A 14472-nucleotide genomic window follows, 5' to 3' on the forward strand; every position below is an offset into this window, starting at 1 on the left:
GTAGCAGACAAAGACAGAACAATGTTTACATACATTGGGTATACTGTGTATATATACAGTGACAATAAAGTACAGTATTTATTTATTTATGTAGGAATTAAACGGGGTGATCTCTGGGCCATTTGTGTCGATAGTGAAGGAAGTGGAAAAAGAATAAGAATATTTTGCAGTGGTCAAGGTTTCTCCTTTGTCTACTATCCCTAAGCTCTACTCTGAAGGACTTATGAGGAGAAAAATAGGCTCTGAGGGGGATTTTATCTTATCTGTCTTTCTGTCTAGTCAGTCAGTCAGTCAGTGAAGGACCTATCGGTATTAGACAAAAACAGAGCAATGTTTATAGGGAGACTCTGAGGGGGATTTATTTTGTTTGTTTGTATTTATTTATTTGCGCCTTGATAGTAGACAAAGACAGAAGAATGTTTATATACTGTACATGGTTATACACGTAGGAATTCAACGGGGGTCTCTGGGCCATTTTGTGTTGTGAGGGAAGGGGAGGCGGGGGCTGCCCTGCTGAGGCGAGAGGCCCATCCGGGGGCCCGCGGGCGCCAATCTCTCGGGGCCGGGGTGGGGGGCGCTGCAGGCGGGACCCCCCCAGACGGGCAGCCCTTCCCCGCAGGAGGAGGCCGCGGCGCCCGTGCCGGGGTTGGGCTTGGACTGAGGAGGCTCTGCCTGAGCGGCGGCGGCAGCGGCGAGTTTGAATGGGGCGCGGCGGGCCCGGCGGAGGCGCGAAGGCGGCGCGTCAGCCAATCACCGCGGCCCATTTTTCGCGCTGGTTTCGGCGGGCGGGCGGGCGAGGGGGACCACCGGGGGGCCTGAGGAGGCGGGTCCGCGGGGCGGTTGGGCGGCCGGCCGGGGCGGCGGCAGCGGCGGGAGAGGCAGCAGCGGAGGAGGCGGCGGCGGCGACACCCCCAGCTGGGCCACGCGACCCCCACCCACCCAGGTCAGTGCAGGGCCCCCCTCCCTTCCCCTCCCTGAGAGACCCCCGCCCGCGCCCCTTCTCCCCCTCCCTCTCCTCCCCGCTACCCGGCGTCTCATCCATCCTCCGCAGGCGGCGGGGGGCGAGGCGCTGGCGGGCGGGCGGCGGGGCAGCCATGATGGCTCCGGCCGAAGGGATGAATGGGAGGGAGGGAGGGTCGCCCTTGGATGGACCGGGGGGGGGGGGAGCTGGCCACGTGCAGCAACCGAGGCGCCTCTTTCTTCCAGCAGGCCCGCCTGGGGGGCAATGGAGGAGAGGGTCTCTCTTCCCGCGGGTGGGGGGGGGGAGGCAAGCGGCCACCCCAAGGCCCGCCGACCTCGGCCCAGGGTAGCCCGCCCGACCGCCTCGAGGGGTCCCCGGAGGGGGGGCGCTGCGTGCCGGGGAGCCCTTTCCGCGTGGCCCCCTGCCGCGTGTGTGTGTGGGGGGTTTTCTCCTCCTCCCCCTGGACACCCCCTTGGAGGTCCTTTGGATTCTGGGGTTCGCCCCCTCCGACGGATCCTCCTTGCGCGTGTCGGGAGGACGACGGAACTAGCCCGGGAGTTGCGCGGGTCTTTGTGTACGATGGATCGGGCGCTGCGCGGCTGTTGGGTTGAACCCTCCGGGGCTGCTCCGTGTGTTCCAGGGGTTGCAGGCGTCGTGGGGACGCGCGCACACACACAACCCCCTGAATGGCGCTGGGGTGGCCTTCCTGACCCAGTTCCTAAGAACTAAACCCCTTCTCTGCAACCGGGGGCCCGTGGGGGGTGGACCCCGAAGGAAGCCCCCTCCGCTGCCTTCTCTCTCGCTCTCTCTATCTACCTTATCTACCTATTTATCCTGTCTGCATATCCATCCTTCCTTCCTTCCTCTCCTCTCTTTTATCTATCCATCCATTTATTATCATCTATCATTTATATCCATCCATCTATCATTTATATCTACCTATGTTTCTATCTATATCTATCTGTATCTTTATCATCTATCTTATCTATCTCATCATTTATTATCTATCTCTAATTTATAGATACTAGATATATTCCTCTAATTTATACCTTTTGCTGTTCCTGGTGTAGTATGGAAGCCCATTGAATGCAAGCGGGGCTTTCTCAATGCAACTATGGGATGGACCACCCACCACAAGGCCCCCAGTGTGGAGCTGGCATCCTTTGGAGGCCCCTGTCCAGCTGGGCTCTGGTGAAAGATGCAGCTGCTTTCAAAAGACGGGGTTCATACATAGCTTGGGAGAGAGTTGGGGCTGCTTTCTGCCTAAGGGAGTGATAATGGGTAGCAGACCCCCAAATCTTCTCTTTGGAGGGCAGTAAGAGGGCTTGGGGGTCCCTGGAGGCCTCCAAACCACCCCAAAACTCTCCCCGTTTCAAATAAATATTTCCTTGGCGTGGCTATGACAGCAGGCCTCAGATTCTCTTTGCAATCCTTTGCAGTCCTTTGAATTCCCGCCGCCCGGTGTTGGAAGGATGCGTGAACCTAGCCCCTCACCCTCCTCTCCCTTTGTGAATTCTAGTTTAATGGTTTAACAGGTGTGACCCCTGAGCCCATGTGGCTGATCCAGCCTTTGTTTATTGATTGATGTGTCTCCAACCTGTGGTCAATGGCTTTAAGGGCCCATAAAAGTTTCAGAAATATCTCACAGGCATCTTTTTGTTCTCGTCGAGTGAGGGTCATCCAACATCCAACAAAAACACGAGTTTCTCCTCCAGTTGGTCTTGTAAGGAGACTGACAAAGAGCCCCGCAGCTTTATCCCCCAGGACTCGATTTATTGGTCCAGATTTTGGCCGTTAGCTTACTTAAAATTTTAAAACAAATGAATTTTTTTTGTTCTACCTATCAAAATTGGATTTCTCGCAACGCTTTTGATAAATGTTAAATCTCTGCTCATTAAAAAAAAAACAATTTGGAATTAATCTGTGCCTTGTCAGTAAAACTGGCTGATTTATTTATGTTGTTTATTAAATTCTTATGCTACCCTTCTCCCCAGGAAAGTGGGTTTTTATGAAGGGATTTTGTTTGTCAAATCAAGATACTGTTTCTCCTTAACAGTTAACTTTGGTGACTCGATCCCTTGAAAATGAGGAGCATTTTTTTTAGGTTTTGGAAATTCCTGAAAAAATATAAGTTACTTTAATTAGTGGTTTGGTCTAGGACATAGACACAAGCTTCGATTCACGTCTTATGAATCATTTGAAGCACATACGGTTCTCCGTGTATGCATCCAGATTATTAATTTTAAAAAATAGTGCAGGAGAGCATAGGACCCATGGCAAAATTGTGGTGGTGCCCTATTTGATGGCACTTCGGTTTCACGGGGATTGCCGAACGTGTGGATTGTAAACTCAGCTTTTAAATTATCCTTGTCATCTAACCAACAATCTGCTAAGGGATCAAGAAATAAGATGAGGTTGGCCTGAAAAAGATTTGTTCTGAATAACCCTCCCTGATTACTAACCATCACGACGTGATTTTTCAAGCTGTTAGGGATTAATTTCTTCCATGATCTGCAGATCATCAAATTGCTTTAATAATCTAGCCAGGGTTTCTCAATTTGGGTGACTTTAAGATGGTTACACTGGATTATTTACAGCACCGTCTCCTGCCTCCCATCTCCCAGAGACCGATGAGTACCCACAGAGTTGGCCTCGCCCAGATCCTGTCAGCCATGCGGTGCCAGTTGGCAGGACCATGGGGAAGGGCCTTCTTGGTGGTGGCTCTGGTGCTCTGGAATCAACTCCCCCGGGGAGCTTTAAAAACACAGGTTGGCAGCAGGCCTGGGGCTCTTGAGCAATAGCACTACTCCGGCCAGTAGTATGCTAGTAGTAATGGGTGAGTGAGTAGGAATGGATGAATGTCTTTTTTTTAAATGCATTTTAATATTTGAGGTTTTAAATTTTGTATTTTTGTTTTATTCTGCATGCCGCCCTGAGTCTATCAGGAGAATAAACTCCCAGAAGTCCCTGGCCACTTGGCTGGGGAATTCTGGGTGTTGAAGTCCACCCATCTTAAAAGTCCCCACAGTTTGTTGTGGTTTATCTGGTCCTAGAGATTTAGAAAGTGAACGGGTATTTCCTGATTGTGTTTTTCCTAAAGAAGATGGAGCCTTTTCCCCTCAGTTCTTCTCCCATTGATGCAACCCTTGCTCCAACATTCCTGCTGCCGCCATTTGCCCATCTTGAAACCTAAACGCTGTTCGCCTTTTGTTGCATTCTTGCTCTGCTTTCGGGAGGGGGAAGGTTTGAGGGAGATAAATTGGGAATTTCCTGAGAGGGGTGTTCCTCTGGATGTCGAGGTCATTCGTATCTTCCACAGGGGACCGATACGAGGGACACCAGCAACTCTACAGGGAGCCCTCCGCTCAACAGCCATTCGTTTACTAAAAATGTGACTTGTGACTGTTTTTCAACCTTGGGATCGTTGCAAGCACCCCGGTGGTCAAAATTTATGACAGTTGCAATTCCCTTTTGCTACCTTCTGACGAACAAAAGTCAATGGGGAAACCAGATTCACTTAATGGCCGTGTCACTCACTTAACTGCAATGATTTCATTTAACAGCTCTGAGAAGGCAGGTCGTAAAACAGGAGGGGAAACTCAATCTTGTTTTACAACGGAAATTTTGGTTTTGGTTGTGGTCGCAAACGGGGGACTACCTGTATTTCCTTTTTATATATTCCCTTCACTTATCTTAACCCCCGTGGAGTTCATCTGGTTTTTATTCCCTTGCAGAAAGTATGGATTTTTAAAAAAATATAGGCAGTTCTCATGAGGGTAATGGAGAGTTATATAAGTTGTAGAATGGGTTTAGCCACCTGAGGAAATCTCATTTCACAACTTTTGTGTGCACGTGGGGGTGGGTGGGTTGTTAAAGGAACGTCAGGGTTAAGTGAATTTGTTTTCTGCTGTGCCGAAAATCGGAAGCGTGAGTTAGTTTTCAGTAAAACATGGTCACGCGGCTAAAAATGGCGGTAAGTGCAGCCATGTTGCTGAGCTCTGGAAATGCGGTCACATGGTCTCAGGAGGGCCAACCGCCGGACCCTTTCAGTGGCAGAGTCTCCTTTTCTCAGGTAATTCATAAACTTGGACAGTTTGCTGAGCTGCTGGTTGTAAGATGAGGACTGCAGCTTCTCCCTTTTTTTGTCTTTCAGTTTGTTTCGGTAGGTTTTTTAAAAAAAATTCTGCTTCCGTTTCTTGCATCTCATCATGGGAGCCGTCCCATCGGAGGTTTCCATTTATGAAACCATCCTTGTTTTATGGTGCTGGAAGTCCGTCTTGCTGATGGCCTCTGACATTTTTATTTATTCACACAGAGGAAGGAAGCGCATGTTCTAGGCCCATGATGGTGAACGCATGGCGCTTGTGCCGCAGGTGGCACCCGGAGCAATAGTGGAGGTTGCGCAAGCCTTTGCCCTATGCCAGCTCCAGCGTCCATGCACGCACTAGCCAACTGATCTTCGGTCTTGGGGAAGGCCGTCTCGCCCTCCAAAGACTCCCAGGTTTGCCAAAAAAAACCCCAACCAACAGGCAGGCCGGAAGTTTAGAAAAAGAGGCTTCCAGTTTGTCCCTTGGGCTGTTTTCCCCACTCCAGAGGCTCCGGAGTGCAAAAAACAGCACAGCGAGCAAAACGGAAGTCTGTTTTTCCAAACTTCCATTTGCCCCTTTTTTCCACCATCCCAGGCTTCAATGAGGCCGGCTTCCATGCGCGGGGGCGGGAGGGGGTGGATTGTGTGCAGGGGGGCATGCGCATGCATGGGGGGAGGCAATGGGTGTGCGCATGCTCTACACACCTTTTGGCACGTGAACCAAAAAAAGGTTTGCCCTCCCTAGCCCCTTCCTCAGGCGCCTTCCAGGGTCTTTGTCTCTGAATAAAAAAGCATTTTTGTGTGTGTGTGGGGGGGGGCATTTTTATTTTTACTTTGCTAGTTCTTGGCGACGTCTCCCGAGTTCTGCCCCTCCGTCTGGAGGACGTGAATCAAGCGGGAAGGTCTCCTACCTGTTCACAGTCTACACCAGTGGTTCTCAACCTTTCTAATGTCGTGACCCCTTAATAAAGCTCCTCATATTGTGGTGACCCCCAACCATAAGCCTAGCGCCAATCCTCCCAACAGAGCTTTAAGCTGGTTGGCAGGAAGGTCAGAGGGACAACCTCACTGTAAACGCCTGATTGGTCGGATTGTAAAAATATGCTCCAAAGAGCCAGAATAGAAGCTATACTTCCTAACACCATGGGAAATTCGTCTTTTCTCATGGTCTTAGGCGACCCCTGCGAAATGGTCATTCGACCCCCCCAAAGGGGTCCCGATCCACAGGTTGAGAACCACTGGCCTACACAGTCTCATGTACCAATTAAAAGAGGATATTTGTAGTTCGGAGCTGAAGGGCGCAGTCCGAGGCACACTCTGGCAGGCCTTTCATGACCGGGCTAGATAACATCACCAGTGTTAGATGGTGTTGTCGTCATCTGGCTAGAACTGACAGTGTTGCCTAGTTTAGGTGAGACGCTTGCAAGAAACAACCAAGTGTTTCCGAGAGCACATGGGGACCTCTCGTTCTCTCAGGGAGTCCTCAACATACACCAGCGCTCTTTGTGACCGTTTGGAGTTACAGCACTGGAAAAAGTGACTCTCATTTATTTATTTATTTATTTATTTACTTATGACCGTTTATTTACTTAAGACCATTATTATTATTTATTATTATTTATTAGACTTGTATGCCGCCCCTTTCCGAGGACCCGGAGCGGCTCACAACATGCAATACAAACAATATGTATACAAATCTAATAATTAAAAAACGGTAACTAAAATCCCATTGTATAAAAATTATTATTATTATTATTATTATTATTATTATTATTTAGATTTGTATGCCTCCCCTCTCCGTCAATCTACTCAATCACATCCATACATAACATTTAACGGTCAGAGAAGAAGGGGGCATGATCTAGCTGCCCCGTGCCTGGTGACATAGATGGGTCTTCAGAGTCTTGCGGAAGGCAAAGAGGGTGGGGGCAGTGCGAATCTCTGGAGGGAGATGATTCCAGAGGGCCGGGGCCGCCACAGAGAAGGCTCTTCCTCTAGATCCGCCAGACAACTTTTTTGGTCGACGGGACCTGCAGAAGGCCGATTCTGGGGGACCTAATCGGTCGCTGGGGCGTATGCGGCAGAAGGCGGTCCCGGAAGTATTCATTGCAGTATCCCAGTGATCATGTGATTAAAATTCAGGCGCTTGGCAACCAACTCACATTTATGACAACGGGGGTCATGTGATTTTATGACTTTCTGTCCAGCAAAGGTCAGTAGGGAAAATAAATTCTCTTAACTGCAATTTAACAACTGCGGAGATTCACTTAACAAAGAAAAGTAGTAAAATGGGGCAAACCCCACTTAACAAATGTTCTCACTTTGGTTGTGGTCATAAGTTAAGGGCAGCTTAGCTACTTAGTTCTCTGGCTCCAGGCCTTTTCTTCCCTCTAGGACTCCAAAGCCCATGGTCCTTCACACTTGTGGTGCCTTTCTCTTGTGTGCCTATCGGAATTAGCAGGGAAGGAAAATTATTGGCAGGGGTTCAGTAAGTACTGGAAATTGTTTTGTCACATCCTTAATATTTGCTCCTGGCAAAGAGCGTGTTTCGCATACCGATGAATGTAGTTGGCACAGATTTTCGGTTGCTCACAGTTGTGAGTCACCAACGACCACAAACCTTCAAGTTGACTTGATGCAATTACAACTTTTCTGCCTGTCAGGGACCCGTCATCCTGTCTCCTGTTCTCATATTTGATATTTTTATCTCTTTTTCTTTATGAATGGGCCAAACGTGATTGCCTGTGTTCCTTAGGCTTTGCGGTGGTGTGTATGTTTTCTCCACACACATGCTCACCTCATAGTGAAATTAGGCCTTGGCTGGAAAGCTTTTAAAAATTTTCATTTGAGGCAATGCATTGTAAAAGGAAGATCTGTTCAGTTTTTATTTAAGATACATTAATAATGAAGTTTATTTAGCATGGGGCTTACAGTAGTTGTGCAGCCTGAGACTGTGTACAGTATTCTGCAATATTAGGACATTTGGTGAGTCAGCAGCAGGTCAGGAGAAGCAGCTGCGGGACAGAAATGGCAGTTGCTGTTTAAAAGTGGAGATTCATATCAAGTGGATCTAAATCAAGCCTTTTTACTCTTTTTTACTCTTATTCATTTCAATGAAACCCACCCTGGGATGTATCTATACAGCTGCAATCATGATATATGGACAGAGTTCATGAGGACATAACTGAAGATTAATATAATAAACTACAAAAGCATAATACAAATACAGAATACAGTGGCACCTCTGCTTAAGAACTTCATTGATTCCGTGACCAGGCTCTGAAGTAGAAACGTTTGTAAGTAGAAACATTTTTTCCCAATGTAAAAGCAAATAATGTGTGCAAACCCACTAGGAAAGAAATAAAAGCTTGGAATTTGGGTGGGAGGAGGAAGAAGAGGAGGAGGACAGTCGCTGCCGAAGGAAGAAGGGGAGGGGAGGTGAATAAAAAAAAATCCAAAATGTTAAGGCTTAAAAAAAAAGAGGGACTCTGAGGCGGCGAGGAGGAGCACGCGCTTCCCATACACCTGGCGTGAGGCTGCTTCCCATACACTGCGCCAGAGAGAGAAACCCAGGCGGGGAAAGAGGGGGGAACCTCCCGCTCCTTTGACCAAAAGTCTGCTGCTACCTGCTTCCTCTTCCTTCCCATGCTGAAGGGCTGCCCTCTTTTCTCGCTCGCTCGCTCGCTTTGTAGCCGGCGCCTTTCCTTCACTGTGCTGACTCCTCGGTTTGGCTGAAGCCCAGTTGATCTGTCCGGGGTGAAGCGCCCCTTTTTGTCTTTCCATGCCCAGACGCTCCAGGAGGCAACCTCACACCAGGTGTATGGGCGGCAGCGCAAGGGAGTCACCACAGCAAAGAGGTTTACTCCCTCTCCAAGCGCCCAGAGAAAGGAAAACGCTCCATTTGCTCTGGGCTGCCAAATCCTCCTTATGTGCCACCGAAAGGCTCCTCTGGCAGCCCAGAAAAGCCCGAGATGGCGGGATTAAAGGGGGAATGGCAGGAAACTGTCCGGGCCTTCGTACCGCTCTCAAATTTCCTGGGAAATTCTTCCGGGCTCGGGTTCTTAAGTAGAAAATGGTTCTTAAGAAGAGGCAAAAAAATCTTGACCACCCGGTTCTTATCTAGAAAAGTTCTTAAGTGGAGGCCTTCTTAGGTAGAGGGACCACTGTATACCCAATATACTAGATGGCATCACAATATGCTCAGACAACATAATGTTAGTCTCCTTTGTGGACTGGGCCTCGGTCACTCAGTTTTTAATACTCGGGAGGGGGCTGAGTCAGGAGGGGGCTGCTGCTACCGGTGCGCTGTGCATGTGGCTCTGCATCTCCAGCGTGCACACATCCAAGTGAGAATTTGCTTCTGCGCATGCTCAGAAGCAAAATATCAGCGACAATTTTTTTGGCTTCATGCGCATGAGCTGTTTGTGCAGTTCAGTTTTCACTACCGGTAGTAGCCCGCTACTGGGTTGAGCGAGTATTGAAGACTGTGTGAAGTGGTAGAGCGCCGAGGACCTGCAGAGGTCTTCCCAAAGGCTGGAAGAGGCCGATTCGAGTCCTTCCGCAAAGCCCGACCCGTGAGAGAACTCTCGAGTTAATTCAGGAGTTGCCAGGCAATGACTTGGCCAAGGAGAAGTCTTTTCGGACCAACCTTCTCTCGTATCTTGACCATGTCATTTCCTTAGTAGATTGTGGGAATGCTGTAGATGTCTTGACAAAGCACCCCGTTAACGGTTGGCTTAAGTGGTGGAAGAAGGGTGAGACGGGGGAAACACACCAAAACTTATTAATGGGCCTCCTTGTAAAGCTGGAGGAAAGACATTGAGTGGCTTAAAGTTGAGTCTTGGGCATCTTTGGTGATAAATGTAAAGGTACAGTTTGAATCCTGCATTCTTCAGTATTTTTTTGTTAAAAACTGATGTAAAGAAGCAGAAAGGAGCAAATTTAGATAGCGTAGCCAGTGATGTAGAAGACAAATAGCAATGTTTACAAAATTATAGTGGGCCGATCATCTTGGAATGAAGTTGAAGAGAGATTACCATATTTTTCAGTGTATAAGACGCACCTTAGTTTTGGGGGAGGAAAATAGGGAAAAGAATCTGCTTAGAAGGCATTCCTCTGGCCAGTGTCCTTAGTCTGGTCAACTGCAGCACATTATTTAATCCACTGGTTAGAGCTTTAAAAAACCTTATTTGGAGAGAGTAACAAAGAGCTTGCTAGCAGGTAAGAGCTGGGAACATCATTAGCACCTGGTTAGGGCTGGAAAGAAACTTACTCGGAGCAAGTCAGAGCAATGAAAAACAGCCTGCAAAGTCTTAGGGCTTGGAAAACATTCTTTGCAGAGAGAAACAATGTATGAGCCTGCAAGGTCAGAGCTGGGAAGATCATTAGCAACTAGTTAGAGCTGGGTGGGGGGGAAAACTACATACAGAGTATAAGACACACCTGAATTTTCATCCTCTATTAGGGAGGGAAAGGGTGAGTCTTATACTCCAAAAATACGGTAATTGCAGTAAGGAAACACGCCTCAAATGCAGAGGTATGGCGTTGCCGTACAGGTAGCTTTCACTTAGTGCCCCTAATTGGGACTAGGATTTTTGTCACTGAGAAAAGCGTTTATTGGGTGAATCGTCACATGACCCCGTTGCTTAGTGATGGCCGTTGTGGTTGCTAGGATCGCCTTCTCACCTCCGTGGCATCTCCCGCCCATCTATCTCACCCCACCTTTGCCAATTTAATTTAATTTAATTTAATTTAATTGACTTCTATACGGCCAATGCCGTGGGACTCGGGGCGGCTTCCAACAATAATTAATACAGTACAATGTTGCAATGTCACAAAAGTGAAATGTTTAATATAAAAATTTAAACTAAAACCCATTGCAGTGGTCCCTTGACTTTCGCGGCGGATGCGTTCCAAGACCGCCCACGAAAGCCAAATTTCCGCAAAGTAGAGATGCGATCCAATCAATCACAATCACAATCTGGCTGCCCTGAACTCTTGCACCACTACCACCACCCAGTCCATTTTGCCCATGTTAGGTTTCATGAGTAGAGATAATGGGGAATAAGTATATTTTATTTATTTATTATTTAGATTTGTATGCCGCCCCTCTCCGCACTGGTCAAGGTTTCTCCCTGAGTATTTGGTCTATCCATCCCTTAAGCATTGCTCTGAAGGATTGAGGAGAAGAGGAGGAGGAGGAGGAATCAAATAATATGAAGAGACATTGAGGGTGTTGGGCCTGTTCAATGGAGATATTAGGACAGTTCCTATGCCAAGAAATTTATTATTTATTTGATTTCTATGCTGCCCTTGTCGAGACGGCTATTGCAAGAAGTTGGTCAGAACTTTCATTGTTTGAGAGTGTAGTAGGAAATCAAAGCATGCTTTGAAGTTAGGAGAAAGCAGATGTCAGTGGAATATTATGGAGCACTTGGCTTCACTTATGGAACCTACTTTGCAAGAGAGATGCTGGGCTTCATTTTCCTTGGATATATATGCAGACCCTGGATAGCCATCAAGGTGGTGGGACCCTTGACTTTGGATTCTGCACCAAGCTGTGAGTTGGGTTCAATGGAAACTTAACAAAAAAACCTATGAACTTAGTTTTAGCTAGGTAGCCCATGGCTGCTTGGCTTATGGTTTCAGAGATACAGTGGTACCTCTACTTACGAACTTAATTCGTTCCGTGACCAGGTTCTTAAGTGGAAAAAATTTGTAAGTAGAAGCAATTTTCCCCATAGGAATCAATGTCAAAGCAAATAATGCATGCAAACCCATTAGGAAAGAAATAAAAGCTTGGAATTTGGGTGGGAGGAGAAGGAGGAAGAAGAGGAGGAGGAGGACAGTCGCTGTCGAAGGAAGAAGGGGAGGTGACGGGAATCAACCCCCCCAAAAACTTTAAGGAAAAAGAGGGACTCTGAGGCCGTGAGGAGGAGCACGCGCCTTTAATACACCCGGCGCGAGGCTGCCTCCCATACACTGCGCCAGAGAGGGAAACCCAGGGGGAAGGGCAGGAAACTGGCCGGGCCTTTGTGCCGCTCTCCAATTTCCTGGGAAATTTTTCCGGGCTCAGGTTCTTAAGTAGAAAATGGAACTTAAGAAGAGGCAAAAAAATCGTGAACCCCCAGTTCTTCTCTAGGAAAAGTTCTTAAGTGCAGGTATCCCTGTACTTCCTTATTCAGATTCCTCAAGGGCTTCAGACCAGAACAGGGCTTCTAGTGTCCGGCCTTGGGGTAGACCAGGTTGATCTGCAAAGCACAGTGAAACAGTGTGGAAAATGTATTTTATGATGTTTTATATTATGACCATGAACTGTTTTATGTAGTGTTTATGTTATTTATTTATTTATTTATTCATTCATTCATTCATTCATTCATTCATTCATTCATTCATTCATTCGATTTTTATCCCGCCCTTCTCCTTAGACTCAGGGCAGCTTACAACATGTTACCAATAGCCCTTTTTAACAGAGAATCAGCCTCTTGCCCCCACAATCCAGGTCCTCACTTGACCCACCTCGGAAGGATGGAAGGCTGAGTCAACCTTGAGCCGGTGATGAGATTTGAACCGCTGACCTTCAGACCTACAGTCAGCTTCAGTGGCCTGCAGTACAGCACTCTATAACATGTTCAATAAAACCAGGCACATTTCAGTTTGGATCCATATTGGGTATTGGACCCATTCTGAAAATCAACCCATTTGAGCCTCAATGGCGCAGTGGTTAGAGAGCAGTCCTGCAGGCTACTTCTGCTGACCACCGGTTGCCAGCAGTTTGACAGATCGAATCCCAGTAGGTTGACTCGTCCTTCCGTCCTTCCGTGGTGGGTCAAATGAGGATTGTTGGGGGGGGGGGGGAGAGACGGACAGACGGACTCTGTAAACCGCTTAGAGAGGGCTGTGGAAGCACCGTGGAGCGATTCATAAGTCTAAATGCTGCAGCGCTATTGAAGGCAAACCCGTGAGGCCCAGTTCTGCCTGGGGAAGCTTAGGGGAAGGGAATTGTCAGTAGTCTATGGATAAGTTACCATCAACAACGACAGCACTAGTTGCAATTAGATCCAGGTAACTTAGAACCTCTAATTAAAATCACAGCAAACCCACCATAATTGCACGTTGCATTGTTCCCTGAAGGGGCTTAGATTAGCGTCTCATGGCTTCATTCTCCAGTCAACATGGCCGTAACGTAGGAGCCTGGGATATAATCCACCTATCCAGGAGCTGCGGCAATTTAGGAAACACAGCTTTATATTCTACAGCTTCCCGTCCTTAGAGCATTTAATTCCTGGATTTCAAATGAAAAAAAATGCATTGAAGATGAACTTCCATTTTTTTTGGGGGGGGGGGTCTAGCTTGCAGTCAAAGGAGAGGCTGCTCTTTTATAAAGAAGAGATCTGAAGAGGGGGTCCCATCTGCGAGCGGAATGAATGGGAGGATTGTTAGCATCCTTTGAAACGCACTCCACCTTCTGTCAAGCTACCAAATTCAATGGGAGCCTTTTCACTTAAATAAAAATAATAATAATAATAAGTTCAGCTTCCACAGTTTTCAGTCCTGAACTTGTAATAATGTACCATTCCAACTAAATTGAAAAATGAGCCATTTTGTTTGAAGTTGGGATTACCCCATTATTGCAGCAAGTCTTTTTGCCCATTGTTAATTAGGCTAATTTAGAAACTGCTAAATTAAAACTCTAAAGCTAAATCCTAAGCTTTGGTTTCTTGGTTCCCAACTTCTCTGTTTAAATGTGTGTAGGGCCTTTTGCTAAGTTTTAGGCAGAAATTGTTTCTGTTTAGCTGGCAAACTTTGTCCGTTCACACACAATGATTTCTTGAAAAGTAGAATTGTGAAACCAATTGCAGAGTGAGGTCCTTCTGGCGTATTCATGGCAGTCAGATCAACAATTGTTTTCTGTTGGGGGAGACCACCTACACATTTTCCCCCTCCCTTGCTGGGCATTTTAGGCCTTTCTGGGACTTGGGATATTTTCTCTCAAATGGTTTCCAAGCATCTGATTTGGGTAGTGCATTTCAGATTGGCTATCCATATATATTCCATACATATTCCAAATACCTGGAATATTTAGCATTCCAAAGAGCTGCGGAGGAGTTTCCGTGAAGGGCTTTTGGGTGGGTGTAAGGGGCCCTTTTTCTGATTTGTGACAAGAATGGACTTGGTGACTTGATGAGGACAGGCGAGCATTGGGGAATATACATCGTGGTTTTTAGTACTGTACTAGTATTTTTATATTGTTGCAAGCCCCTCTGAGTCCTTCGGGGTTGGGTGGCATAGAAGTCAAATAAAATAAATATGGTAAATAAAATAACTAGATTTGTTGAATGGAATTTTAGAACTTTGATCATGAAAGCAGAGGTTGGCTCATTTTATCCCCGTGAGATAACATGGGGATAGATTTATCCCCATA

At 47.2% G+C, this 14472-nt stretch overlaps 1 protein-coding gene across 2 annotated transcripts in view; it reads left to right on the forward strand.

Annotated features, from left to right (window-relative positions):
* Positions 1 to 855: 855 nt before the first annotated feature.
* NSD2 (nuclear receptor binding SET domain protein 2) overlaps positions 856 to 14472 on the forward strand; it is a 55389-nt gene continuing 41772 nt past the window's right edge. For both annotated transcript variants that reach the window (XM_070751445.1, XM_070751446.1), the window contains exon 1: positions 856 to 943. The gene's annotated coding sequence lies outside the window, so the exon portion shown is untranslated. The remainder of the gene's footprint in view (positions 944 to 14472) is intronic.

This window comes from Erythrolamprus reginae, chromosome 4, assembly GCF_031021105.1.
Source record: "Erythrolamprus reginae isolate rEryReg1 chromosome 4, rEryReg1.hap1, whole genome shotgun sequence".
Lineage (NCBI taxonomy): Eukaryota > Metazoa > Chordata > Lepidosauria > Squamata > Dipsadidae > Erythrolamprus > Erythrolamprus reginae.